This window comes from Artemia franciscana, unplaced genomic scaffold (assembly GCF_032884065.1).
Source record: "Artemia franciscana unplaced genomic scaffold, ASM3288406v1 Scaffold_253, whole genome shotgun sequence".
Taxonomy (NCBI): domain Eukaryota; kingdom Metazoa; phylum Arthropoda; class Branchiopoda; order Anostraca; family Artemiidae; genus Artemia; species Artemia franciscana.
This window is the reverse complement of record NW_027063379.1, coordinates 526399-553718: the sequence shown is the minus strand read 5'-3', so window position 1 is coordinate 553718 and position 27320 is coordinate 526399. Positions and strand designations below refer to the sequence as shown.

The window sequence follows — 27320 nt, the reverse complement described above, 5'->3', positions numbered from 1 at the left end:
AAAACTTTAGTGTAAAGAGTGGGATGTTGAGGAGGAGCAACTACCACTTCATATACTTAATAATTTCTGTTCATTTAATGCTGTTCCTTAATTTCAGTTGAAAAGGCTTTTTTTTTATTTCATTGAATTTTGAACCTTTGAGCCAATTGTCGACAGGAAGGTGACCAAAAAAAATGAGCAAACGCACAAAATCAGCAAAGTTTTTGCATACCCTGGAACTACATCTGGACCATTGAGAGACAAAGGAGGTACATTCGTTTGGAATCAGCGTTAAAATATGCATTGACTCTCACCTTTTTTTCTGCGACTTAGCTACTTAGCTCAAACGTTAGTGCAAAGAGTGGGACGTTGAGGAGGGGACAGCCCCTTTCATATACGGAACAGTTTCAGTTCGTTTTGTTTTAATGTCGCTCCTTACTTTCAGTTGAAAAAACATGTTTTTTTATTGAATTAAAACTGGAAAAGAACAAAAATTATTACGTGTATGAGGGGGGTTGCTCCTCTTCAACATCTCGCTCTTTTCGCAGAAGTTTGAATTCTGTCCCAATTCCTTGAGAACGACTCCCAAAACACAGTAAATTTAATTAGAAAATTGTTTTGAATCTCTGAGCCAATTGTCGACAGGAAGGTGACCAAAAACATAAGGAAACGTACAAAATCAGCAAAGTTCTTGCATACCCAGGGGACTACATCTGGACCTATGGAGATACAAAGGAGGTACATTCATATGGAATCAGTGTTAAAATATGCATTGACTCTCACCTTTTTTTTGCGACTTAGCTAACGAATTTATGGGGAAAATTACGATTTCATCGAATATATAATTTTTTAACATTCAATATAATGTATTATTTTGATTCTTATTTATCTGCTGAAAACGGGCCTTAAGAAGTGGCTTGTGGGTTAATGGGAAATACATTTCAAGATTACTAACGTAATATGGCCTAAGCTATTGGTCTTGCGAAAATGGCACATCAAAATTGGGAACACTACATGTTGAATTTGACCTGTGCATTCCATTGCTTGGTTTAGTTAATTTTGGTTTCGTAGTGCTGTTAGTGCTTTAAGGCCACTTTATTCTCTTTGATTTGAGGAAAATGCTGGAGTTACGGTGGGATAATTTAATGACCATTAAGTATTAAATACTATCGAAAAAAACAACAACCGAATATCAAAGAACTTTCATACTTTGTACAAGAATGAAGTGATTACTCTAATTGAATTGATTGAAATAAGAATTTGGTTTAGGCAAAAAAAAATGTCCCAGGGTGCCCGGGATATTAGGATAGACGTCCCGTATAATTTAAAGAATAAGCAGGTATTGCATACTATCGAGCCCCCCCCCCCCCCCCAAAAAAAACAACAACAAAACAGCAAAACAAACAAACAAAACTGAAAATCACAGAACCTTCTTACTTTATAAAGGAATGAAGTGATTATTCTCATTGAGTTCATTGACATAAGAATTTGGTTTGGGTAAAAAGACGTTCCGGGTACCGATTGGGGGACGGGGTAAATGCTCTCCTGAACTTATAAAGCATTCGGTTCTTGTGTATCAGCCAGCACACACTCACTCGAGAAGTCAATTTAAGTTAATCACAATGAAATATAACCTTCGTATAACCTTTAGTTTATATTATAATATAATTTGGCAACATACTTGCACATTAGGGGGAGGGGGAGTAAAATATTTTGACAGTGCCCTCAACTTACCCCCCTCTCCCTAATGTACAAATAAATTGTCGAAGAAAACAATTAGAAAGTAAATTTTTTCAAATGAAAACATTCCAAGGAAAATTTTTCAGGCGGAGTCGTCTGCAAAGAATTTTAGGGCCAACATGTGCGTAGATACAATGCTCCAACTATCGACGAAGTGGCAATCGTTATGGTCGGTGATCAGTTTTTACCTCGAGATATTATTCTTCATAAGCGAAACGCTCTGTTGGTAAGAATTGCTGAAACTCATCGATGCTACGATGCCCTGCAATTTCTTATCATTTTTTGGGATGGAGCCGACGGCTATCACTTTAATAATAAATTGCAAGATCCATCCACTAACAAACAAACGGATAAGAAATGCAGCGCAATGTATTATTATTCCTATAGACTAATGATTTGGCAGGATGAAGACAATTATATTTTAAAATACCGTCAATTGTTTCACCAATTCATCGTTGATATGTATGCAAAAATTGAATCAGAACGTTTAATATATATCCGTCTGAATCAGACCAAGCTCCGCTATGAACAATACATTCATTTGCGAGATGCAGTTGTAAATGACGGTAATACCACAAACGTTGGAAGATTAACGATTTTACCTTCGTCACATGCTGGCAGTCCCTGACATATGCATGAATATGCTCAAGATGCTATTGCGTATGTTCGTCCATATTTATTTATTACATTTACATGTAATAAATCTTGGGACGAGATACGGCAGCTTTTACCTCAAAGACAATCGGCGGTTCATAGACATGACATTACGCCCATGTCTTCTAGCAAAAGTTGAAATCACTGATAAACAATCACTTAAATCACTGATAATACTCAGTGGAATGGCAAAAACGAGGATTGCCACACGCACATATTTCAGTCTGGCTACTTGATAAAATTACTTCTAGTGAAATTAACGATGTTATTTCCGCTGAAATTCTTGATGAAAATGTCGATAAAGGGTTATATGATATTGTTTTAAAAAATGTGATACATGGACCTTGCGGTGAACTGAATGAAAAATCACCATGCATGGCCAAAGGAAGGTGCACAAAACAATATCCTCGACTTTTAGTACCCAACACAATTACTGGCAATGATGGTTACCCACAATATAGAAGAAGATCTACTGAAGATGGTGGTATAACAGCCATAATAAATAAGCATAACGGTACCATCATCGAAGTAGATAATCAATGGGTTGTTCCATATTCACCTTTATTGTCGAAAACATTTAATGCACACATAGGCGTTGAATACTGTAACTCCGTAAAGGCAATCAAATACATATGTAAATACGTCACCAAAGGCAGTGACATGGCAGTTTTTGGCTTGTAGTCCGAAATCAGTGATATCGATGAAATCGTACAATATCATATTACATTAGATACATTAGCAGTAATGAAGCTGTTTGGCGAATTCTTTCATTTCCGATACATGAACGAAGTCCAGCTGTTGTTCCGATTATTTGAGAACTGTAAACGGTACTATACATGACACTTACCGTAGTGCATGTCAAGCTCTGAATTTATTGGAGAATGACCAACACTGGGATAACTGCATCAATGACGCTTGCGAAACGTCAACTCCAAGTCAAATTCATGCATTGTTTGGAATCATATTAACAACGTTCTCTCCTTCAACTCCTACAGAGTTATGGGATAAATATAAATCGGAAATGGCCGAGGATATACTCCACCGAAAACGGTTAGAGACGTCAGATATGACCTTTGATTTTACATCAGAAATGTATATTACGCTTTAGTTATTGTCAAAAGTTTGAGAAAATTCGTTAAGGTCCTTAATTTAGAGAAAACTATTTGTTAGTGACGTCATTTTTATATACTTTAGTAATGCAATGACGTTGTCACACTTGTCAAACTTCTGTAAAAAAAAACGAGGAAGTTTTTTATGCATGGAGATACTTATATTAAAATACTTAATGAGAGAAAATAAAAATTTGCATAGATTTTCAATACTATATTTAATATATATGTATTAAAAATATTTAGAAATATCTAGTATTTAAAAATAAATTACTTTCATAACAACTTACCATCCATACAATAATTCGGGGAACCCATAAGGAAAGAATTGCAATGGATAACATGCTTCTTTTAATGGGCAAAGAAAAAGTGCCAATACATATTCAGTTGATAAAAAGCTGATGAATCCATATATGAAATAAATTGGACATTTAAAAAAATGTCCATCTTGGACACCTTGCATAAAATTTGTCAAAGGTTCTTCATTCACCTAAAAGTTGAGATTGCAAATTTGATAAATTAAACGAAAACTTACCAAGTTTGAAGTTTGATTGTAATACTACTCCAAAGAAGGAGTGCCAGCGTAGCTGAGAGTTCAAGTGAGATTGACGCGTGCAATCCTCTCAATTGACCAAAACCAGTATTTTAAAGTCGTTGTAGTATGCGGTGGTTAAGCTCATGGTAAAACGCTGAGAGTTCAACGGGAAGGGAAATCGGGAGGGCAGTTGAACTCTCAACTACGCTGGCGCTCCTTCTTTGGAGTAGAATTACAATCAAACTTCATACTTGGTAAGTTTTCGTTTAATATATCAATTCTACTCCAAAAGGAGTGCCTTAGCTTCGCCTCGAGTAAAACTGAGATTTTAAAGTTCAGCATGAGCCAAGCCTACACTAGTGACCAATAATGGCCCAATTCAATAAAATGAGGCTGCTGTACAAAAATTCATTTGTAGTAAGATTATTCAAATATAACAGAATGCGATGAGTAACTTCAAAAGACATATAACTGTTTTCCACTTTCAATTGGTTTATTATAGAACCTAGCAAACATTTTGGCATTTGGTCCACATCAACTCCTCTTGCTTTAAGGTGGGACATTGAGGCAGACCGTGCTCTATGAGCACCATAAACACTGGTATCTATATCTGCAAGAAATAACACTTCTTTTATCCATCTAGAAATAGATGACTTAGACGGAGCGGTATAAGGCTTACGATATGTAAGAAAAAGTGCGTCGTCTCTATTCAGGTATGACGTCATTCTAATATACCTAGCTAGGTGCGTTCCCGTACAAAGGGACGACTCTTGAAAAGGTCAAAATTTAACTACTTATTTGTGGTTGCCCGGTTTCGTTGTTTTTAATAACACATTAATTTGAAAATCAAAACTTCCGTCGTCATTATGTATCATATTATTAGGTGACAAACTGGCCAACAACTGAACTCTTTCACCAGCCGATATAATCAATAAAACCGCTAATTTTTGTGTTTTTGTCTTTAATTTAAGATTTTCGATATTCCAAGCTGGCAATCTAAATAGATCGAATACACATTTTACATCCTAAATACTAGAAATCTTGGGTAGACTAGGCCTTCTATTAAAGACACCTCTCATGAATTGCTTGGTCAAAATCTCCGGAACAGTTGCCTCTAAGGCCTGGATTGTGTTTCTTCCACAAAGGTCGATCCATTTTTCAATGTAAACCCTGTACTGGCGCTTAGTTGAATCCCGCCATCCATCCATGATAATATCGACTTTGGAAGGAGAATATCCTTAGTGGTGAAGCCCTTGCCGGAGACGGCACAAGCCGCTAGGCGTAACGTTTTGAACAATGGATGATGTAAGGTCGGTTTCTGTGGAAGAGACAGAGTAAAAGTATCTTTCGGTAAAAGCATAGGACTTCCTATTAAGAGCTTTAATAGTAAGGGATACCAAACATGTGTGGTCCAGTTTGGGAAAATCAAAATACCAGTTGCCTGATCTGTCTCTACCTTCTGAAGGGTCCTCAGAAGTAAGCTAAATGGGGGGAAAGCATAAAAGAAATGTAGCTCCCAACTCATTGCAAATGTATCTACGAAAAAATATTCTGGATCTGGTTTCCAAGAAAAAAATGGTTTAATCTGAAAATTTAATCTAGTTGCAAACAGATCAATATCTATCGACTGACATACCAACGAATTCAAAATAATGAATATTCTATAATCCAATTTTCATTCTTTTTCATTATCAAATTTTCGAGATGCTTTATGCGCGATATTAGCAACTCTTGGCACATGCTCTGCAGATATCCACCCTGATTACCTTGCAATACTAGTTGCCAGATCCTATTTGGGAAATAATTACAAAATTCAGATTTTGTTCCTCCCATTTTATTTATATAAGCTATTGTGGTTATATTATCTGAACGCAGCCAGACATGAATGCCCTTAATATCCTGAGCAAAACACTTTAATCCCAGATAAACGGCCTTCGTTTCTAAAACATTGATGTCAAATCCCTTCTCTTTTGAGGACCATTCACCTGTGGCTGTTCTCATGGAATATTCATCCACGAGTGCCCAGCCTAATTTGGATGCATCACTACACAAATATTTGTCAATTGACCTAGGCTCAATTGCTTTAGAAGCATGATTGGAAATATTCAACCACCAATGCAATTCCGAAATTACATCGGATGTTAAAGTTAGCCTAGCCGCAAAATCACCCTTCGCGTGCTTTAGTGCTTGAGTTTTCAACGATTCCGCTTTCCAATAATATAGAGGCCCTAATTCCACTGCTGGGAAGGTTGAAACAAAAACACCTAGAGTTTCGGCCAAATTTTTAATCGTAGTCAATTCTTGACGAAGAATTTTTGAAACTAAATCTAGAACCTTTTTAATTTTTCTTTCCGGCAGGGAAATACGCATTAATCGCAAATCTAGCAAAAAACCCAGAAATTCGATTCTTTGACTTGAAATGAGAACTGACTTCCCCGGGTGAATTACAAACCCCAGCGCTGGCTGTAATTTCACTGTTTCATAGACATTGTTTTGACATTCTAGAAATGACCTTCCCAGAAGAGGAGTATCGTCTAGATAAACAATTGAAAAATAACCTTTTCGTCGAAGAAGGGAGGAAACGGGTTTCATAAGTTTCATAAGAACCCTTGGGGCAATGATAAGCCGTTTGGCATACATGTGAAAGCATAACAGCAATATACTTCAAAACAAAGCCACATTTGATCATCAAAATCAACAGGGCATGAATAATAAAATCGACAAGGTCAACAGGGGCCATATAACAATTTTTTGTCATTAAAAGAACTGCAGACTGAACACTTTCCATTTTAAAATGGTAATATTTAATGCTTTCGTTTAGTTTTTTTAAGATTCAGAATAAACCGAGAAGACCTATCTTTCTTTGGGACCGTAAAAACAGGAGAAACACAACGTATTTCTTTTATTCTGAACTCGGGTACTTTAATAATAACTCCTTTATGCAACAATATATCAACTTCTTTTCATATAGCCTGCATTTCTTCAGACGTAAAACTTTGGTTTTTTGTTACCAAAGCTTTTAATGGTCTTTTCTCGAATTCAATCTTATAGCCTGAAGCCACTATATTCAAAATATCTAAATCACTTGCTATTGACTGCCATTTTGAGATAAACTGACTAACTCTTCCTGCTTTAAAAATTATCAACCAAATGTTTTGACTGCTTATTGAAATTATCAACAAAATCATAAAAACAAGGCCATGGTATGTTAAATGGTACATACTAGCTATTTGCGATCCCTTTTCTGAAAGTTCAGGAATTTCGGCCTCTCCTGACGGTCCTGGTGCTGCTTTTTGCGATAAAATGGACGGGGAGCCTCGTTCTGCCAACGGCGATAACGGTAGGCCCCTCCTTGCACGTTTTGCTCTTCCAAATGATTTTTTCAAATCCGTCACCGATTTGGCTTTGGGCGTTGTTTTGGCAACATCCTTGCCAAAAAGAAACTCCCTGACTTTGACTTCGGGAGCGCATAAAGCGGATGCTACCATGGGATCTGGGCTCACCTCAAATTTCATCGCATGGCGTCTTTTTAGACTTAAATCATAATTGGTGAGGCCAAGCATGTGAACTGCACCTGTTTGGTTTTTAACAACCTTTTCTTTGATATGCTCATTTTCGAGCTCAAGAATATCATTTACTGCCTCTAAAACACAAAAGATTGAGTGAACAATTATCCGCTGTACTTGAAGTGCCTTAGTGTCCCTCTGATTAGCACGTTCTGAGAGAGTAGCCCAAATTTCACTGTTCACCTTGGGAACAACAATTTTATTGGTATTCGGAGGCCTAGGGTGGCACTCAAATAAATCTTTTAGCTTCTCTATTTCCAAAGGCTCGGATAAAGCTCTATTTGCAAATTTGGCAAGTTTTTTATGGATCTTGGGACCCTCTTTGTTACCAGAACGTTCTTCAGAAATCTTTTTGAATAGAGAGTCATTTGACCATTTTTCTTTTAATCTTTTACCTTTTTGCTTCTCTGGAGAAGCCTTCGCTTTCTGTCATGGATTTTTGTGGGGCTCACCTAGCCAATTCTTATGGTTCTAGAACCTATTTGTGGGCTCCGAGAGCTAGATTTGTCGTTCCTAGAACTAAATTCAGGGCTCCAAGAGCCATATCGAGCATGAGTTTGAAACTCTGGGCTCCGAGAGCCATTATTTGTTCTATGATCACTATCACGCTCACTTGAGATTATTCTGCGACGCGAATGAGTTTTATATCGCCTTCCACGTTCATAATCTTCATCAGCTAAACTATCCAACAATCCAATCACTATTTCACTGTCATTCATTATTTAATTTGGTCTGTATCAATGCGAATGCGAACGTCAACTGGTTTTGGTTTTGGTCAATTGAGGCGATTGTACGCGTCTATCTCAGTTTAACTCGAGGCGAAGCTAAGGCGCTCCTTTTGGAGTAGAATTAAACACTATCAACCAAAATGGCTAGAGTCGGACTTGTGGATTTTAGAAATTAAGCACTTTATTCTGGGCTACATATATGGATAGATAGATAGATAGATACAATTTTATTTCACCAAATTTTCATGGCACTGCAAAATTTCTTATGGTATAGTCACATTAAAAAGCGATGCAAAATAATAATAATAAAAAAAAAAAACACATCAATCCTCCTGACTTTCGTTATACCTTTTTGCAAAAAATGGATATATCCTATAGAGATATAAGATACCCTGACACCGGATCGGGTGCACCAGGCGGATAAATAGGAACAGGTCTTCCAGAAGTAGGAGGATAATCAGCCATTATTGGATAGCTTGGAAAAGCATTATAATCTGAACAAAGACTTAACAAACGAAGAAAAAAAAGAAAAGAAAAGAAATAAAACAATTAAAATATGACCAATTTCTAATCATTAAAATACAACAAGAATATGCAAAAATAAAAAAAAAGACAAAACATTTATTAACCAAGACCCAAAATAAAATTTTTCATTTTTCTCTTAAATAAACCACCCGAACGCACTCTTGAAGAGGATTCCAAACCTTAGGAAATAAGTATCTGAAATAGAACCCTGCTCTAGTTCCACTTCTGTATCCAGTGACTATTTTCAGCATTGCGGGTACTATAACTATGAATCGATTTATTTACTTCGTAAAAACCAAGAAATAAGTCAGGACTGGTACAATTCCAACTCTAGTACGACAACCTTCCTGCTTGGTAGTCTTGAAGTTGCCAAACTTTACGCACTCAAAGTTTATTGTTTTGAAGAATTTGTACTTGTTTAAAATTTGAATAAAAGTTGCTTATAAAACAAACGGAAATACGGACGCTTTACCAGGATTTCAACAATTTACAGGCGTTTTTACTGATTGAGTGGGAAGTAGTTTTAATAGAGTGAACAATCATAAAAAAACCGGGAGACGGTCAACAGTTTTATTTATAGAAAACCTTGGTGTTAATGTTATGCCTCAGGATGTCCCGAGGGGAGTTGAGGGCACAACCCCCTTCCCAATGTTTTGGTAGTCGGTAAGATTTTCACCTAAGGGAAAATTTTGGAAGAAGTTTTGTAAAATTGCTAGTTTGTGCAGAATAATCGGCAGAAACCAGGTAACAATTCGGAAAAGTCCACGTAGTTCACCCCCTGCCGAACTCTGAAAAGAGGCTCAGGACACCCTTGTATGCCACTTCTGCAATGCCAATTTTAGAAATAATTTTAGAGTGCACGTTTATTTTTGCTTAAAGACGAGTTTCATGTCTTTCTGTGTACTTTTCATAGAAACACTCGAATGAAATATTACAAACGTTAAAATCGAGGGTTATTGAAGATAAAGATGAGAAAAATCCCAATTTGATATTCCATAAGCGGAATTTCCGCTAATGTTTCCAGATACTTTTAAGAGGTATTAAATTTTCGCCTGGTTTATCGAAGAGAGACTATAAAGTTCTTTAAGTTATAAACTTGTTTAGTTTTTAAAAGGTTCGCGTTTCAAGCTAGGCATCTTTTCTTTTACAAAATGCATGAATCATGATATTTGGGCTGTAATCTTGACCTTCTTAGTCTGCAAGTTATGCATTCATGTACTGAATTGTTGGTTGCTCTATTTAGGATATCATTCAGGATATATTGCAGTTTGAAAAGAGCCCATCAGGAGAATATGAATAAAAATAGAATTTTTGACAGCAATACAACAGGGAAATTTTTTGAGAAAACAGGAGAAAAACTCTTCCCTAAAATATCCCAACTTAACCTTACCCCCTTTTTGGGCTTAAATTCACCCTGAATTGCGTGCCCGATTCGCTCCGCAAAAATCTTGACAGAGATCTGTAGCTTTCAAGTCTGTCTTTCCGCATCTGTGTTATTTTTTTTTTTTTGACCAAACAAAGAATAAACAAATGAATCCAAACTTTCAGGTCCCTGACAATTATGTGACACAATCTTTTGTTCCCAAGAGATTTTTAGCAAGATAAAAAAGTCTACTAGTCGGTAAACCTTCAACTTTATGAACTCAAATTATTTTTGAGCTTTAGTTCTACTCGTCTTAAAAAAAGAAATTCTAGAGTAACCTTAAAGACAAATTCATTAATGTAGTTACCATTTGTTGGTGAGCCATAACCAAAAAGATGTTGCAACTGAGGGCCATAACCATGAAACGTCCAAGCCAATATGCACTTTGTTGTTTGAAGGCAATACTTCCCTCCCTGTTCAATTTCTGTTCGCAACAGTAAACAATAGCAATAAAAATGCAGACAAAAGTTAGGATGTGGAAATGACAAACGTGCCTGAAAAAAGAAAAAGTAAAGAACACACTTTTCTTTTATGTTTGATTACGAACGAAACATTTTTTTTTATAAATAAATAATAACAAACCAACAGTAAAAATCTACAAGCTTTAATTGTCTTAACTTTTAAGTTTCAATGAATTCACCTATAAGGGACATTTTTGAAACAATAAGAAGATAATGACCTGCTATTTCGTGCCCATGTTCTATCCGGAACATACCCATGAAACAAAAGCGCTGTCTCCATGAAAATACCCAAACAGTGCCAGGGCTTAATTAGCACTTACGATGTTAAAATTTTCCTCAATCGGAGGCAAAGAGCAGCTTAAGTTTTACACAACATGAGCATAATTCAATACTAAAACATAAAGTCCCCGATAAATGCAACTAGTGACCGTATGCGGCTGCACCTCAAGGACATTATTATTATTATTATGTGTTGAAGATGTTTATTATGTATAGAAGATATTATGTGCACATTACCTAATCCTTTTTCGCACAGGAATCAAACTCTTAGAAGAAGAAAAAAACACCATCAACAGGTACCTAATCATGGATCTACCTATGCATACTTCTAAAGCACGTAACAATTGAATGATCAAGACTTCGAGCCTGAGGGTTAAAGTAGCTGATACGAGTTTATACCCGAATGGAAAGCTCGGAACACATCATGACTACTAAATATTAGGGGCCCCCAAGCTCCCTCGACTCAATTTAAAAATCTGAAATAATACATAATGTATAAATACAGTATAAAATATAATTAATTCAATATATACATACGATATATAATATAATTTGTGGTGATAGTTTTCTACAATTTTCCCCGTTTCGAGGGAGTGTTCGATTTATTTAGTAAAAAAAAGAAGAATCATCGACATACATGTGTTTCACTAGTTTACTTTGAATTAAGAGGTGTTATCTAAATTCTTTTACAAGTGGAGATAACCCCCCCCCCTATCCAAACGCGTTTAACCAGTTCCTTCCAGAACCAAAAGAGTTCTTTTAACCAGAAATAAGCCTTCCCCAGAATAACTCATTAAATTCTACTTAGTAACACTTTTCACTATGTTTATCAAGATTGAAAAATAGACTACTTCAAATCTGTACTTTTCAATCAAGAATACCTAGTCAGGATTCAATGAAATGAGCCTTCCCCAGAATAGCTCATTAAATGCTAATAGTTTCAACTTCATACTACACGCGGTTTTTGAAAATTTTTGGATACTCCTTTTTAACAACGATTTTGCAAAAAAAAAAAAAAAATGTGGAATAATTTCGGAGGCAGGGTTGTTTTTCCCAGGGGTGAGTGTATAGAAACAATGGTCCTAGAATGCCGGGACAAACTAATTGGAATTAAAAGTTGTAGTGCTGTTTTTATAAGTGACCATAAGAGTACGAAATGGGAAAGTATGCTTTTCTACAGTTTTGGGGAGCTAAACTATGATTTTGCACCAAAACTGAAAAAGTTGTTATCAATCGACAGTTATGAAATAGTAAATCGACTTAAAAGCATAAAAAAATCCTTTTTATTGCCACGACACATTTCTTTGCGAGAATTTTTTTTTATAAAACTTATTATTTTTGACTGTAGGAGCTTGAAAGTTCCCTACAAAGTTTAGTTTGACAGGCTGAATCTAACGGTGTGATTTTCATTATCATTTATTGATACTTTTAGGGGGTTTCCCCTCTTTTATAAAAATCAGAAACATTTTAATCGAAGCGTAGCTGTTGATGCGTAACTTTGAACTTAATGCATTGTATATATTTAGAATAGGCATAAAAAGCCAATTATATTTCTCTATTAGTTGCTAAAAAGATCCGATATTTTCCGTTCTAGTTACTATTCCCCTAGTCACTCCATACTCACAAGGTTTTACCAAGAGCTATATGAAATTGGCTAAGTGAACTACATAGATTCTTCATAGATCTTTTTATATGGATTGGTTATCTCAGAAATTTCAATTGATAGTAACTAACCATCTTTAGTTGACAATTACAGTTTTACACCTCCAAATGAAACGAGGAGCGAATTTACTACAGTGCAAACTTTTTGGATACCAAAGAGCTCCTAATTTCAATTCTAGAGAGCCCTCTTCGGATTTTACTGGATCATCGGTTCCAAGCAATCACACATGCTTGATGATGAGATATTCAGCAAGATCATTTGCCCTTTTGGAAATGAATGAATTGAGGATCAGGCGAAGTCCCTAATGCTCGTAAATAAAAAGAAAGAATAATAGTGATGAATCAAATAGTCTATAAAAGTTCAGAATAAATTGGAGATCAAACTTACGCTGACAATTTCTTGTCATTTCCTGTCATGGAAAACATGAGAACAGTTGAAAACAAGAGAACAATTGAAAACAAATACAACATGAGTGCGTCTTGCTCCAATCTGAGAGTCTCGCGCTGGAAATATACAGCCTGAAACCAAATGGATATTTCAGCCAGAAAAGATGCAATGAATAAAATTGTCTAAAAAAAATATATAAAATTATATATAACCATTCTGTATCATTAATTATCACATTATTACTAGTCCATAAATTTATAAATGATATACAAATAAAGGTGACAAATTATCACATAAAATTGTTAATTAGAACACACTTTTTTCTGAACTTTATTTCTAAATTTTTCAAACCTTGTTATGTCATTAACTGTCTTATCATTAGTATTCAAGAATTTTATTCCTCGATAAAAAAAGGAAACTTAGATCGCTTAGTGATTGTAATTGGAGCAGACAACCTTTCACTTAGCGGTACATTTACAGAATGGACAACGTGTTTATTTTTTGGAATCTAACGTGCGACAAAGAGCTCTGAATTTATTGGAGAATGATCAACACTGGGATAATTGCATCAATGACGCGTGCGAAACGTCAACTCCAAGTGAAATTCATGCATTGTTTGGAATCATATTAACAACGTCCTCTCCTTCAGCTCCTACAGAGTTATGGGAGAAATATAAATCGAAAATGGCTGAGGATATACTCCAACGAAAACGGTTAGAGACGTCAGTAATGACCTTTGATTTTACATCAGAAATTTATATTACGCTTTAGTTATTGTCAAAAAATTGAGAAAATTCGTTAAGGTCCTTAATTTAGAGAAAACTATTTGTTAGTCACGTTATTTTTTTATACCTTAGCATGGCAATGACGTTGTCACACTTGTCAATCTTCTAAGGAAAAACTGAGGAAGATTTTTATGCATGGAGATACTTATATTAAATTACTTAATGAGAGAAAATAAAAATTTGCATACATTTTCAATACTATATTTAACCTATATGCATTAAAAATATTTAGAAATATCTAGTATTTAGTATTATTATTTTTATTGAAGATTTGTGCGTATGTATGGCAAACAAACATCTTCATAGTTGTGGAATTCCTTCACCTAATCGTAACGCTGCTGTTTCAACATGTGTAGAATTGGACCGTGAACAAAGATACAGCACGAGTGATTTATTGTCGTACAAAATAACATTTCTAAGTTAACGTCTGAGCAAATGGACATTTATGATAAGATAATGCATTTTTTCGATAACAATGTTGGAGAAACTTCTTTTTGGATGCCCCAGGAGGTATTGGTAAGACATTTGTGATAAAATTGATTCTGGCATCAATTCGATAAAAAAAATGACATAGCGTTGTCAATTGTATCATCCGAAATAGCCGCAACGTTGCTGCCGGGTGGAATAACTGCTCATTCCGCTTTGAAATTGCCTCTGAATTTTCATTATAGAGAAACTCCCTCGTGCAATATTTCCAAATCATCTGGGATTGGTAAAGTATTGCAGCAATGCAAACTTATTATTTGGGACGTGTGCACAATGGCACACAAAAAATCGCTCGAGGCTCTGGATCAATCATTGAGAGATTTGCCAGGGAATTGGAAACCCTTTGGCAGCACATTAATATTGCTTGCAGGAGATTTCAGGTAAACGTTACCTATAATACCTAGAAAAACCCCTGCGGACGAAATGAATGCCTGCCTGAAAAATTCTAATTTATGGTCACACGTAAAGATATTAAAATTAACTACAAATATGCGTGTCCGATTGCAAAACGATGACTGGTCAAACATTTCCAGATCAATTGCTGGCAATTGGAAATGGAAAGCTCCCAGTAGACTCAATTTCAGGACGTATGCAACTGCCTGCTGAATTCTATAATTTAGTGAAGTCCAAAAATGAATTGGTTGAAAAAGTATTTCCGAATATTTTAACCAATTATAAAAATCATAAATGGCTAAAAGAACAAGCGATTCAGACAGCCAATAAAATTCTGGAATAGTAATGATAAGACAGTTAATGACATAACAACAGGAAACCTCCGCGAGTACCAATATGGCTCTTCTGAATACGTCCACACTCTCTTTTGTAATGTATTACCTATGGTGTATCTAGTTCCTCTAGTGTATCGCAATAGTTTGACCTGATATTCCTTGTGTCCTTTTTGTCAATATTGCTGTCTTTCAGATATATTTTTTGAATTGACCTCATCAAGGTTTTTTCACTTCTTTCAGGAAGTAATTTATTTACAATTATTTTACGGTCTCCATGTGCTCATTTACAGTGATCTCTTCATATATGCTCACACTTTCCCCTGTGATCTCCTCATCCATGACGATGTCAAGCATTTTCTGTACATTTATATGTGAGCAATGGGCCACTTCATTTAATTTCTTTCTATATTGCCAGGTTATCAAAGGTTTCTGTCCTCTGTCTCTGGCCTCTTGGTCCAATTGTATTAAATTCAGGCATTTAAAAACATATGAGGGGTAACTAGGCCAAGACATTGAACCAATGGCAGAGATGATCTCGTTCATCTTAAATTCTTTTTCCATTTTCAATCTTCTTTTCTGCTTTGATCGTGGGGTATTGAAAGATGTATCATGTACGCTATTCGCCCATAACTTGAAATTTTCAAGTGACCTGATCTTTTCATGAGAAATTTGTTCTGCTACTTCTAGCTTAATTTTTGGAATCTTGACCTTTTGATTGCTCATATTTGACCCTTTCAAGCACATTGTCCCCCTTTCTATGGTCAAAAGCTGACTTTCAACGAAAATAGAAGGATATTTCTCTAGCGTATAGGTTTCTACTAAAGTAGTAATTCGCTGATTGGGTTCAGTCTTTGTTGTTGCTAAAATCTGAATGAAAGTCCCTGTCTCTATTATTACCTTATTATTGAGCTGTAATTCATATTTTTGGCAAGGATCAGTATCTTGCAAAGCTGTTCAATTAAAATCCCATTTTATTGCGGGGCTAGTGATTTTGATTTCATTACTAGTCGGATTCCAAATTAAACCATATTTTCGCAGTTTATACGCTTGCCATAGGTAATATTTATAGGGTTAAATCCAAGTATAAAGGAAAGGGTAAGAAAAGCTATGTTCTTTGCCATTTGATTATCTTTGTACATGTTGATTCCACAAGAAATCATGAAAATGATGAAACTTGATGAAATAGATATGAGAAAATCTTTCCATATAAAAACCTATAATAGAACAGAAAACAAATATTAGATTTAAAACTCGAAACTAATAATTCATGACAAAATTAAATGTGTCCATGTTTCTGTACCCTAGTATGCATGAAAATCGCAGTTTCCTGCAAATAATGATCTACACGATGGTCCTTTTTTTATCTGTATGAAGTTTTAAATGGCATTCCCCCAAAGAGCTCAACTGATGATCTGTGACTGATGTTAGGCTATTCATACATTTTGAATTTTATTTTGTATATTTGACGATTGTTTCTTAAATATTTCTTCTCTGATCATTCAAGTCGAAGCCCCCGTATCAGTTAGACAAGGTACATTTTTAAGACACTACTAAAACAACGAACTATGAGTAAATCCGTAGAATTATTAAAATTGCAACATTGAAGACTGTTTAAGGGTCTAATGTAACTCGCTGCCTTTTCGACCCTCAAAGGCTGTGCTTTTCGTTTAAGTTCACCCCATGATCGTAATTGTTTCACTAAAATCTAAGAAAAGCATTGTTGGCATAACTATGTTCATACAAATATACACCCAAAACCAAAAAAAAAAACACAAATTAAATATACAAAATTAAAACCTTATATTACAACTGGCACTTAAGATACACAAAATGCTGACGTTATTTTTTGTTAATTTTTTCTCACCTTCATTTATTTTTATATTTCTTTTTTTCTCTTTTAAATATAAAAAGCATTTTATGTTAATTTTTAAAAAAGTTATTTTTTGCTAATTTTTCTTATCTTTTTTTTTATATTTCTTTTTCTTCTTTTTCTGAATGTAATGCATCTGTCGATTCCCAAAAAAATTCAATAAGTTTAAATTTAATTAAAACCCAACAAAAAACTGAACGTTAACAAAAGAAGAAATAGAATGACTAATAATAAAAATTACAGGAATCAAGTCTGTGTTTCTACTATTCTAACTGGAATTTTAGCCTCTTTTGAGGATTTCAAGAATTTCTACGATCTTTACCTATATTTCAGCAGTTGTAATTGAAAATGGCTTAAATTGCAGATTCTGTAAAACCTAAATTCAGCATAATATAGTTTATTATGAACGGTAAATTTTAATAAAAAAGCAAAAAATTTGAAAATTTAATTTTTCTCTAATTATCTAAGAAAAAGCTGCAGACTGATTTAGTGCTCTGGAGTACTAATTTTTTTCTGATATTGGTTTGAATATTCAAAACTTAAATCCTCTTTCGATATTTAAAAATTTAATATTAAATCTTGCTTTCGTAAACTTAGTATTTTCAAAGATTCGCTATTTCAGCTTTCTCAAATCTAAACAATAAATGTTTTTTGAAAATCGAATGACAGAATACAGCATAAATATAATCTAAATTTCAGAATATACGGTCTAATTGCTAATGATCCAGGGAGAACATTATAATTATATTTACATTTAATTACTAATATAACAATTACTAATAGAACTTGAAGCATTATAATTTCGAAAAGACAAAATTGGTGTAATCATTACACAAATACGCTCCATAATTGACAAAATGTCGAAAAGAGCATGGCGTTATACAGAACAAAAGAAAGAATAGAGAGTAAATTTCAGCCATTCTTTTATCAACGTCATCTATTATTTTTTTGATCCGAGTTTGGGAGTCTTAGGGAACAGGATACCCTTTCTTTCCTTCAGCGCATCCTTACTTGGTTGCAATCCTTTGTCTGATTTTAGGAATTGAAAAAAGGATTCCTTTAATTCGTTAGTATTTTTCTTCAGTCTCATTACTTGTTGGAATAATGTTTCGAACGGCTTATGATCTAGTTTCTTTATTATTTGCCACACATTGTTACTTGTTAGAAGCAAATGTGCGTGATTGAACAATACTCCATGTTTTATGATATCCTGTGCATTTGCATGAATAAAAATACTCATCAAAATCGTTATGAGCTTCATTTTCTTTTTTTAAAATTAATATATTATTTGTGTTCAAAAGTAATTCTCGTAATTTTTCTTGTTCAAAGGTAATTCTCTTGCTTATACAAGTTTTTTGTGTATTTGTGTTTTTAGAAAAAATATTTGGAAGGTAGTCGTTATTTTATATTTTATTATCTACTTTGCAAAATGCTCTACTCATGGGCCCTAATTATTGACCTAATAATACATTAGTCATAAAGTTTAGTCAAACATAGGCTTTTGGTTACAGGGCAAGAGACACAATTTCTAGAAGTGAGCAATTATTTGTAAATAATATAAAATTATTTAATTGAACACATAAAATTATAAATCGTGGCAAAAACACCAGTTAAATTCTTATATTTGAGAATTTGAGACAAATGACATCCAGTGCCATTAGGGCTACACTACTGATTAATTTAAAAATGAGATGAAATTTAAAAAAATAATAAATTACCAGCAACATCGGTTTACATATTGTTGTTGAGGTTTTGGGCAGGGTATCCTCTAGTACCATTTGGGCTATACTACTCGTTAATTTAAAAATAAAATGTTTTTACAAAAATAATAGATTGCCAACAATATCAGTAGAATTTGACTTTTGAGGTGTGGGGCAGGTTGACAATTCTGTTGTTGGTAATTTCTATCCTGTAGTAATATAATAGGGAATAATTAGTTTTGTTATCAATTATGTTATTGTACATAACAATTATAGATCAACATGTCATAATTTTCCAAGCGGTGTTTCAATAATATTAGAATATCAATTGTAATACTTGTAGGTCACTCAGTTCATTGCTTGGCTTGAAAGTTTTTCGAGGGTCCTTAACGGTTGTTAAGGTAAGCCCACCGGGTTCGAAACATCCAGTGCTAGCAGCCACACGTGTAGATAGCTGCAGCACCCTAGTTGATCCCGAATGCCTAGTCAAGTATGCGCTGGTCCTAACCGAGTTCAAACTAAGGAAATCCAAGGTTCTCTTTCAACTACTGTATTAACTGAAAATACAGTGCAAGCACGAGGCAACCAATAACATTTATAAAAAACGCCTAACAAAACCTAAATGAAATTTACTTATGCTATATCCTTTTTAGACGACAAATTACTTAAGAAAACAACCGCCAAGGTTAGAAAATTTTACTTTTGTACTTTCCCAAAAAAGCACATTTTCCAAGCCAGGTACTTTTCTGTGGTTTAATGACTTGCGTGTGGTTTAATGGCCGAAAAAAGCTTCTAGACCCGTCCTGCTGAGTTTCCTTCAAAAATCTTATTCGCTTTCTAGTCAAATCCCTGTTATGCTCTCCTTCTGTTATATTGATCAACATTTTGTCAAATATTTTCATTGTTTCATGTTTTTTTTCAGTTTTTTAACAGAGGCCTCAACCAAAGAACCAACCTCAGAAGACAGTTCTTGAATCACAACTTCTGCCATTGTAGTTTTACGAGTTTGATTATTCAGTGAATCTGCAAACAGCTTCTGCTTGCTCTTTAGGGTGTTAATATGTGAGGTGATTATAGCAATCTGCCCATTAATAGATTCAGCACCACTGAACTGGATGGAGTATTCTGATCTCATTTCTCTGGCTCTAGGAGGTTTAAAGCTCTTTGAGGTATCACCCATGATGCAGGCTAAAGCGAACACCAGTTGAACCAGGCTGATCAAGCTACAAGCGAATCAATTAGGAAAAGACAAGGGACTTCTGGCTGGCTCGAGCAGTTATCAGAAGGGTAATTTTACAACTAAGCAGATATGTAGGCTGTAACCGGTTTAAACAGAGTCTGGAGAATTAACAATAGTTTGAGTAGCGTGGAGACATCCAAACTCTGCCGGTTAATAAATGTATCAGAAGATAAATAAATATATAAGAAGTGCCAGAAATAGCCCGTACCTAGTACTGTAGATAAAGTTAACACTACACAAGAGTTGAAAAAGAGCAAAGGTTTTATTTTTAAAAGAAGTTTGGTTTTTGGTTTTTAATAGTGTCGTTTTGAAAAGATAATAAAAACATCAAAAGTTTTATAATTTGTAATATAAGTACAATCTTGCATAGTCTTCGTACTGAAATAAGAAGTTTAAGATATTAAAATAAACTAACTACTAACTAATATGTGAGCGAACAAAATGTTCCAAGGTATTTAAATTATATCAGCGAGACTCATGTCACGCTGTGGAAACTAGTAATTAACATTATGAGATTGAGAAGGAAGAAATTATTCAACTCACATCGAAGTAAAGCTTACCCACACTCGCCAAAGTACCATCACCAACTAACTTATTTCCAAAATCCTCTCGTCCTTCTATACAACCCTTGTTTACAATTTGCACTTGTTATTTAGCAAGAATCAATTCGTACAAACAAACATTTCCAAGGCTATACCAAGAAGAGATTAATCCCTGGTAAACAACCCATAAACCTAATAACAAGATTCTTACAATTGGGCATACTAATAACATACTCCTTCCTATTAAGCTTGCGTCCAAAGAGAAGAAGAGAGAAAAAAATAATAATTGATTGTTAGACAATTTTTTTTCTTTATTTATTTATTTTCGAGAACATTCTATAACCAATGGTAAAAAAAAAAAAAAAAAATATTACTGCTATTTCAGTTGACGATCTATAATCGCAACCATTTGGATTCCACCGTGATCCAAGCATTCTTTAGTTACGTGGTATCTATGAGAAGTCCACAACTCCAGGATGCTTCGGGTCTGGAATAAACCCCAGAAACTTTATTAGCGGTCATCTCCGTAATAACATCTACTGTATTTTATTAACTTTTTATAAATATATTGTTCGGCCATCATTCGTACGCCTAGTGATAGGCGGTCTAGACTGTCCACGCACATACTTTAATGTAAATGGACTAATAACACAGGAAAGCCTAAACCCTTCCGGTGTCGCGAAGACAAAGGACCTTAGTTTGTTTACATTATCAACGTAAACAACCTTTCTTTCAGTATCAAATTGTTGAAGATCTATAATCGCAACCATTTGGATTCCACCGTGAACCAAGCATTCTTTAGGCACATGGTATCTATGAGAAGTCCAAAACTCCAGGGTGTTTCGGGTTTGGAATAAACCCCAGAAACCTTATTAGCGGTCATCTCCGTAATAACTTCTACTGTATTTTATTAACCCTTTTTTATAAATATATAGTTCGACCATCATTCGTACGCCTAGTGATAGGCGGTCTAGACTATCTTTGTACATACTTTAATGTAAATGGACTAATAACACAGGAAAACCTAAACCCTCCCGGTGTCGCGAAAACAAAGGAGCTTAGTTTGTTTATATTATCAACGTAAACAACCTTTCTCTCAGTATCAAATTGTTGACGATCTATAATCGCAACCTTTTGGTTTCCACCGTGAACCAAGCATTCTTTAGGCACATGGTATCTATGAGAAGTCCAAAACTCCAGGGTTTTTCGGGTCTGGAATAAACCACAGAAACCTTAGTAGCGGTCATCTCCGTAATAACTTCTACTGTATTTTATTAACCTTTTTTTTATAAATATATCGTTCGACCATCATTCGTACGCCTAGTGATAGGCGGTCTAGACTGTCCACGTACATACTTTAGTGTATATGAACTAATTACACATGAAAGGCTAAACCCTCCCGGTGTCGCGAAGACAAAGGAGCTTAGTTTGTTTACATTAACAACGTAAACAACCTTTCTCTCAGTATCAAATTTTTGACGATCTATAATCGCAACCATTTGGATTCCACCGTGATCCAAGCATTCTCTAGGCACGTGGTATCTATGAGAAGTCCAAAACTCCAGGGTGCTTCGGGTCTGGAATAAACCCCAGAAACTTTATTAGCGGTCATCTCCGTAATAACTTTTACTGTATTTTATTAACTTTTTTTTATAAATATATCGTTCGGCCATCATTCGTACGCCTAGTGATAGGCGGTCTAGACTATCCTTGTACATACTTTAATGTAAATGGACTAATAACACAGGAAAGGCTAAACCCTCCCGGTGTCGCGAAGACAAAGGAGCTTGGTTTGTTTACATTATCAACATGAACAACCTTTCTCTCAGTATCAAATTGTTGACGATCTATAATCGCAACCATCTGGATGCGATTATAGATCGCATCCAGAAAACAAAAATTAAATATACAAAATTAAAATCTGATATTACAACTTCCACTTATGATACAATAAATACTGATGTCATTTTTTGATGATGATTCTGTCGGTTCCTTAAAAAAATCAATAAGTTTAAATTGAATTAAAACCCAAGAAGAAATTGAACACAAACAAAATAAGAAAGAAGAAAGAGAATGACATAATACATAATACATGATTTGATGACGGGTCATTTTTTGATGATGATTCTGTCGGTTCCTTTAAAAAAATCAATAAGTTTAAATTGAATTAAAACCCAAGAAGAAATTGAACACAAACAAAATAAGAAAGAAGAAAGAGAATGACATAATACATTCTCTGTTGCTACAACAGAGAATGCGAAAACACATTGTCTGTTGCTACAAGTTAAGACACTACACAAATCTACGTGGTCAAAACTGCAATCATTTTTGTTGCAACATTTTGATTGGAAATTTAAGCATATATGCAAAAACCGACATTTTTTCTTTAGTTTGCAAAATCCTCGTTCAAAGAACCGGCAAAGCATGTTGTATTTACGAGTTCTAATGTCACTTTTCTCTACGAGCGTCGGAGGGGGTGCATTTGCGCTAGTTGATGACGTATCACCAGGATTCATTTCGCCTGACAAGATCGCACCGTCGTGGGCTAGGCTTGGGCTAGATGTTTTGTTTTGCACTTTATTATCAATGGGTGCATATCGGTTAGCAACAGCGATATCTTTGTCCGTTTGCGTTGACTGAGTAACTTGGTCACGGGGGATTTGCGAAGGGTCACAAGGGCGGGTTTCGATAGCTACCGAGAGTTCTTGTTTCAGCTGGGCTATAAGAAAGTCTTTAACCTCCAAATGGCCTGTCAACACTTTAATTTATTGTTCTTTTCCTCCAATTCTGACAAACGTTGAGTGCCTTGTCCAGATTTCTAGATTTTCTGCTTGACGTGCCAATAAACTTGCATCAAGGGTCTCAATTTTCTCACTTAGACGGGTTGTTTCGGATTCATAGTTGGGAATGTCTACACTTACCACAAACGGCTTAGTCCCTTTCGGTATATCAGAGTTAGTTTTAGGTCCCGTAATACTTTTTGGTGAAGAGGTGCCGATTCCGCTTCGTCTTACAGGTCTTCGCACTAGGGTTTTGTGGGGGTTGAGATGCTTGCGACTTCGGAGTCACGGGTATTTTTTTTTGCAAGACACTCCATGCATAACCATTCGCCGGAATGATCCTTTAGTCTGATTTGGGTGCATTTATCAACGCCCGCGTGGTACCAACGGCCACATCCTGACACGCATTGGACAGAATTTGTGGTTACCAGCAGTCGGCACTCGGGATTATAGTTTTTTGGTTTCGACATATCACAATAGTTGCTTTGGGACTCGAGTCAGGCAGTGGCAACACTAGACAGGGAGAGTCAAGGAGTGGCAACACTTCTTCACCTTCCTCTGGTTCCTCATCTTCATCTTCCCTTTCGTCATCCAAACTTGCAAATACTATACAATACTCGTCATCCGAACTTGCAAATACTATATTGTTTACGTCGTCGGGGTATTCTTGGTCTTCATCTCTCTCCTCCCAGAACGACCTGTCGCTCTCTATTGTGCCGTATTCACTTATTTCTTCATCCTCCTCGTCGTCGCATCCGGAGGATATATCTCTAGGGAATTGACTCAATTTTGATTATTCTTTTTCAGTTAGTGCCAATTTTAAATGACAATTTTAGGGTAGTTAGGGTACTTGCATCATATCCAGTAGTTTGTTGATTATTAATCCTCCATTTTAGGCTCACTTAAATTTTCTTCTCCAGATTATTGCGAGGGGATGTTTGGAGTCCTTGCTTCTCCGACAACTCGAGACAACTAAGAGGTAATACTTGGAGGTTTTGCTTCTCTCCATGGAAACACCATTTTAAAGAATGTTCACAATTTGTATGCAAAAGATTGTAGTTTTGAAATTCTGGCAAAAATATATCCGAAAATAAAATTTTTGGAACACTCAGAATAGTTAAAATAACAAAAACAGTTAAGTGATTAAAAATACTTATCAAACTTACATTGCGAACGTTCTTGCGTCGCTCTCCTCATGACATTTGTGGTGAATCGTACGATTATCAAACAGCCGAAAAACAATGAGGCTCTCCATGTCATTTCCTTTTCTGGCCGCCAAGATCAGAAGAATCTCATGCCGTTCACTTTTTTTTGTACACGTCAACGAATAGGGGCCATCTGTCTCTAATCATATTGCGTATGGTTTTTGTTAAATACAAACAAAGTTTTACAAAACATAAATGTAATCCAAAAAAGAATTTCCACATTAGCACCACTAGATTGGTAAAAATTGGCATTTTTACACAATTGTAGTCTGTAATATTAGTTTAAAGTTCTCTTCGGAACTTATAATTGAATTGTTTTAAGATGAATTGTTTTTTCCTTGTTAATGTTTTTTTTCGTGTATTTACTAAACGGTTTTTTTAAAAGTTAGACATAATATTTTATGTTATTAAATCTTTATCCATTCATATTATTGAGGTATGTAATATGAAAGCTGGCTATTACAAATGACAGTTATACTGTTTGCGAGCTAGGTATTGAGGAGGAGGTAACCTTCGTAATATACGTAATAATCGATATGAGTCTCATCGATATGAGTGACTTCTCTGAGCCACTGTCTTAAAAGGAATTATATTCTACACCACAAATAATTATCTTGTTAAACAATGGAAATAATTCAGAGGATTTTTTTTGAAAACTAACAAACGAAAGTTTTTGAAGAGATTTACTATTAATAGTTGCCAAAGAATACTCTTCTGAAGTCATTGTCTTATCTAGTTTCTCTGATTAGCATTTTCTTGCTCAATTGCTCTACGTCCCTTTAAAACTATTTCACAACTGTAAGGGTGATGTGTATCAGACTTGCACAAAACACAAAAAACACTTTTCCTTGAAACTTGCTGATTACTAGCGTCTATTGATTGGATGCATTAGCGTTTGGAACGCCAAAATTACCACTATTATTCTGTATTGAATCATTATTGGAACCAAGTGGCACACTTTCTTGAAAATTTTGTCTAGGGTACCCTCTGTAGCTATACCTTCTGTTTCTCCTGTAATGCTGACCTGGAGACAGAAATATTCAAGGATGTCCTCTCCTGAAATTCCCTCTATTTGAGGAACCGTTATACGACCCAGCATTGAAGTTTGAATAGTAATTTCCACGGCCCCTGTATGGGTTGGTGTTATACCCGGACTGGAAGTTTCTGGACCTAAAATTATTTCCTCTGGTTTAGAATATTGGACCCCGACTATCATGAATGGTAGAATGAGTGGCAGCAGATAGGGAGGAAATTCCTGCCGTTATACCGTTAATTTCTTCGTATAATTTAGCCCTTTTAAATGATTCACTTTTATTCTCACAAGCCCCTCTTTCACGAATGAACCTACGAATGCCATCATGCAATCCTTGTTCAAATGCTTGTTGCTTCAAAATATCAATTCCCAAGAAGAGGTTTTCAGTGCCCGCGATTTGTTTAACCAAGGAAGCATATCCCTCGAATTCACCCGTAATTCTCATGAGAAATTTTACTATAGGTTCATTTGGCTCTTCTTTAATTATCATTATATGTTGTAATTCTTCAGCGGTTGTTATTTTGTCGAGAAAAGCCGAACACAGAGACTCTTTCAAGCTTGCAAAATTTGTCGCGTCAACATATTTTTCATAATAAGTACTAAATGGCTCGTCCGACATTAAAGCTGCATACTTTTCGATCATAATTGACTCGCTAATTCCCATTAACCTACCGACTCTTTGGAGATCCCTTAACCATAGGCTAATTTGTGACGGTCTTACTAACCTTTTAATTGTAGAAAAAGGGTCAATAGTACTATAGGCTACATGTTGAAATACAGGAGGCTGGGGTAAACTAGAACCTCCTGGATCATTATTTTTAATTTCGACACTAGGTAAAGACATTTTTATAGACACCCGGAACTGAGTGAATAATCTTTACTGGAAACCACAAGAAGAAGTCTTACAATAAGTAGTCTTATTATATATATCTAAAAAAAGAACAAACGTGCAAATAGCAAGCAATTATGCAAAAAAAATCAATAGCATGCGAAAAAGTAAAAAGAAGGTAATATATAGAAGAAAAGACAAGCATTGTACCGTATATATAGAAGAAAAGACAATCATTGTACATAGAAATAACAAAGATTCCTGTCTTGGACTTTTAAGCGAAGCGTAAAATTTTTTTTAATGTTAAATGAATTTTATAAATTTCATTAGGAGTAGGGTTTTATCTCCGTCGCTGCCACCATTTTATAACCAGTTTAAACAAAGTCTGGAGAATTAACAATAGTTCGAGTAGCGTGGAGACATCCAAACTCTGCCGGTTAATAAATACATCAGAAGATAAATAAATATATAAGAAGTCCTAGAAATAACTTGTACCTAATACTTGAGATAAAGTTAACACAACACAAGAGTTAAAAAAGAGAAAAGGTTTTATTTTTAAAAGAAGTTTGGTTTTTGGTTTTTAATAGTCTCGTTTTAAAAAGATAATAAAAGAAAATCAAAAGTTCTATAACTTGTAATATAAGTACAATCTTGCGTAGTCTTCGTACTGAAATGAGACGTTTAAGATATTAAAATAAACTAACTACTAACTAATATGTGAGCGAACAAAATGTTCCAAGGTATTTAAATTATATCAGCAAGACTCATGTCACGCAGTGGAAACTAGTAAATTAACATTATGAGATTGAGAAGGAACAAATTATTCTACTCACATCTAAGCAAAGCTACCCACACTCGCCAAAGTACCAACCCCAACTAACTTTTTTCCAAAATCCTCTCGTCCTTCTATACAACCCTTGTTTACAATTCGCACTTGTTATTTAGCAAGAATCAATTCGTACAAACAAACATTTCCAAGGCTATACCAAGAAGAGATTAATCCCTGGTAAACAACCCATAAACCTAATAACAAGATTCTTACAATTCCGCTCCTTTCTACTAAGCTTGCGTCC

General features: G+C 35.0%; 1 long non-coding RNA gene across 2 annotated transcripts in view; it reads left to right on the top strand.

The window, feature by feature from the left end:
- LOC136042948 (uncharacterized) overlaps nucleotides 1-20158 on the top strand; it is a 40104-nt gene extending 19946 nt beyond the window's left edge. For both annotated transcript variants that reach the window (XR_010621502.1, XR_010621503.1), the window contains exon 3: nucleotides 19541-20158. This is a non-coding gene — a long non-coding RNA (uncharacterized LOC136042948). The remainder of the gene's footprint in view (nucleotides 1-19540) is intronic.
- The last annotated feature ends 7162 nt before the right edge of the window (nucleotides 20159-27320 follow it).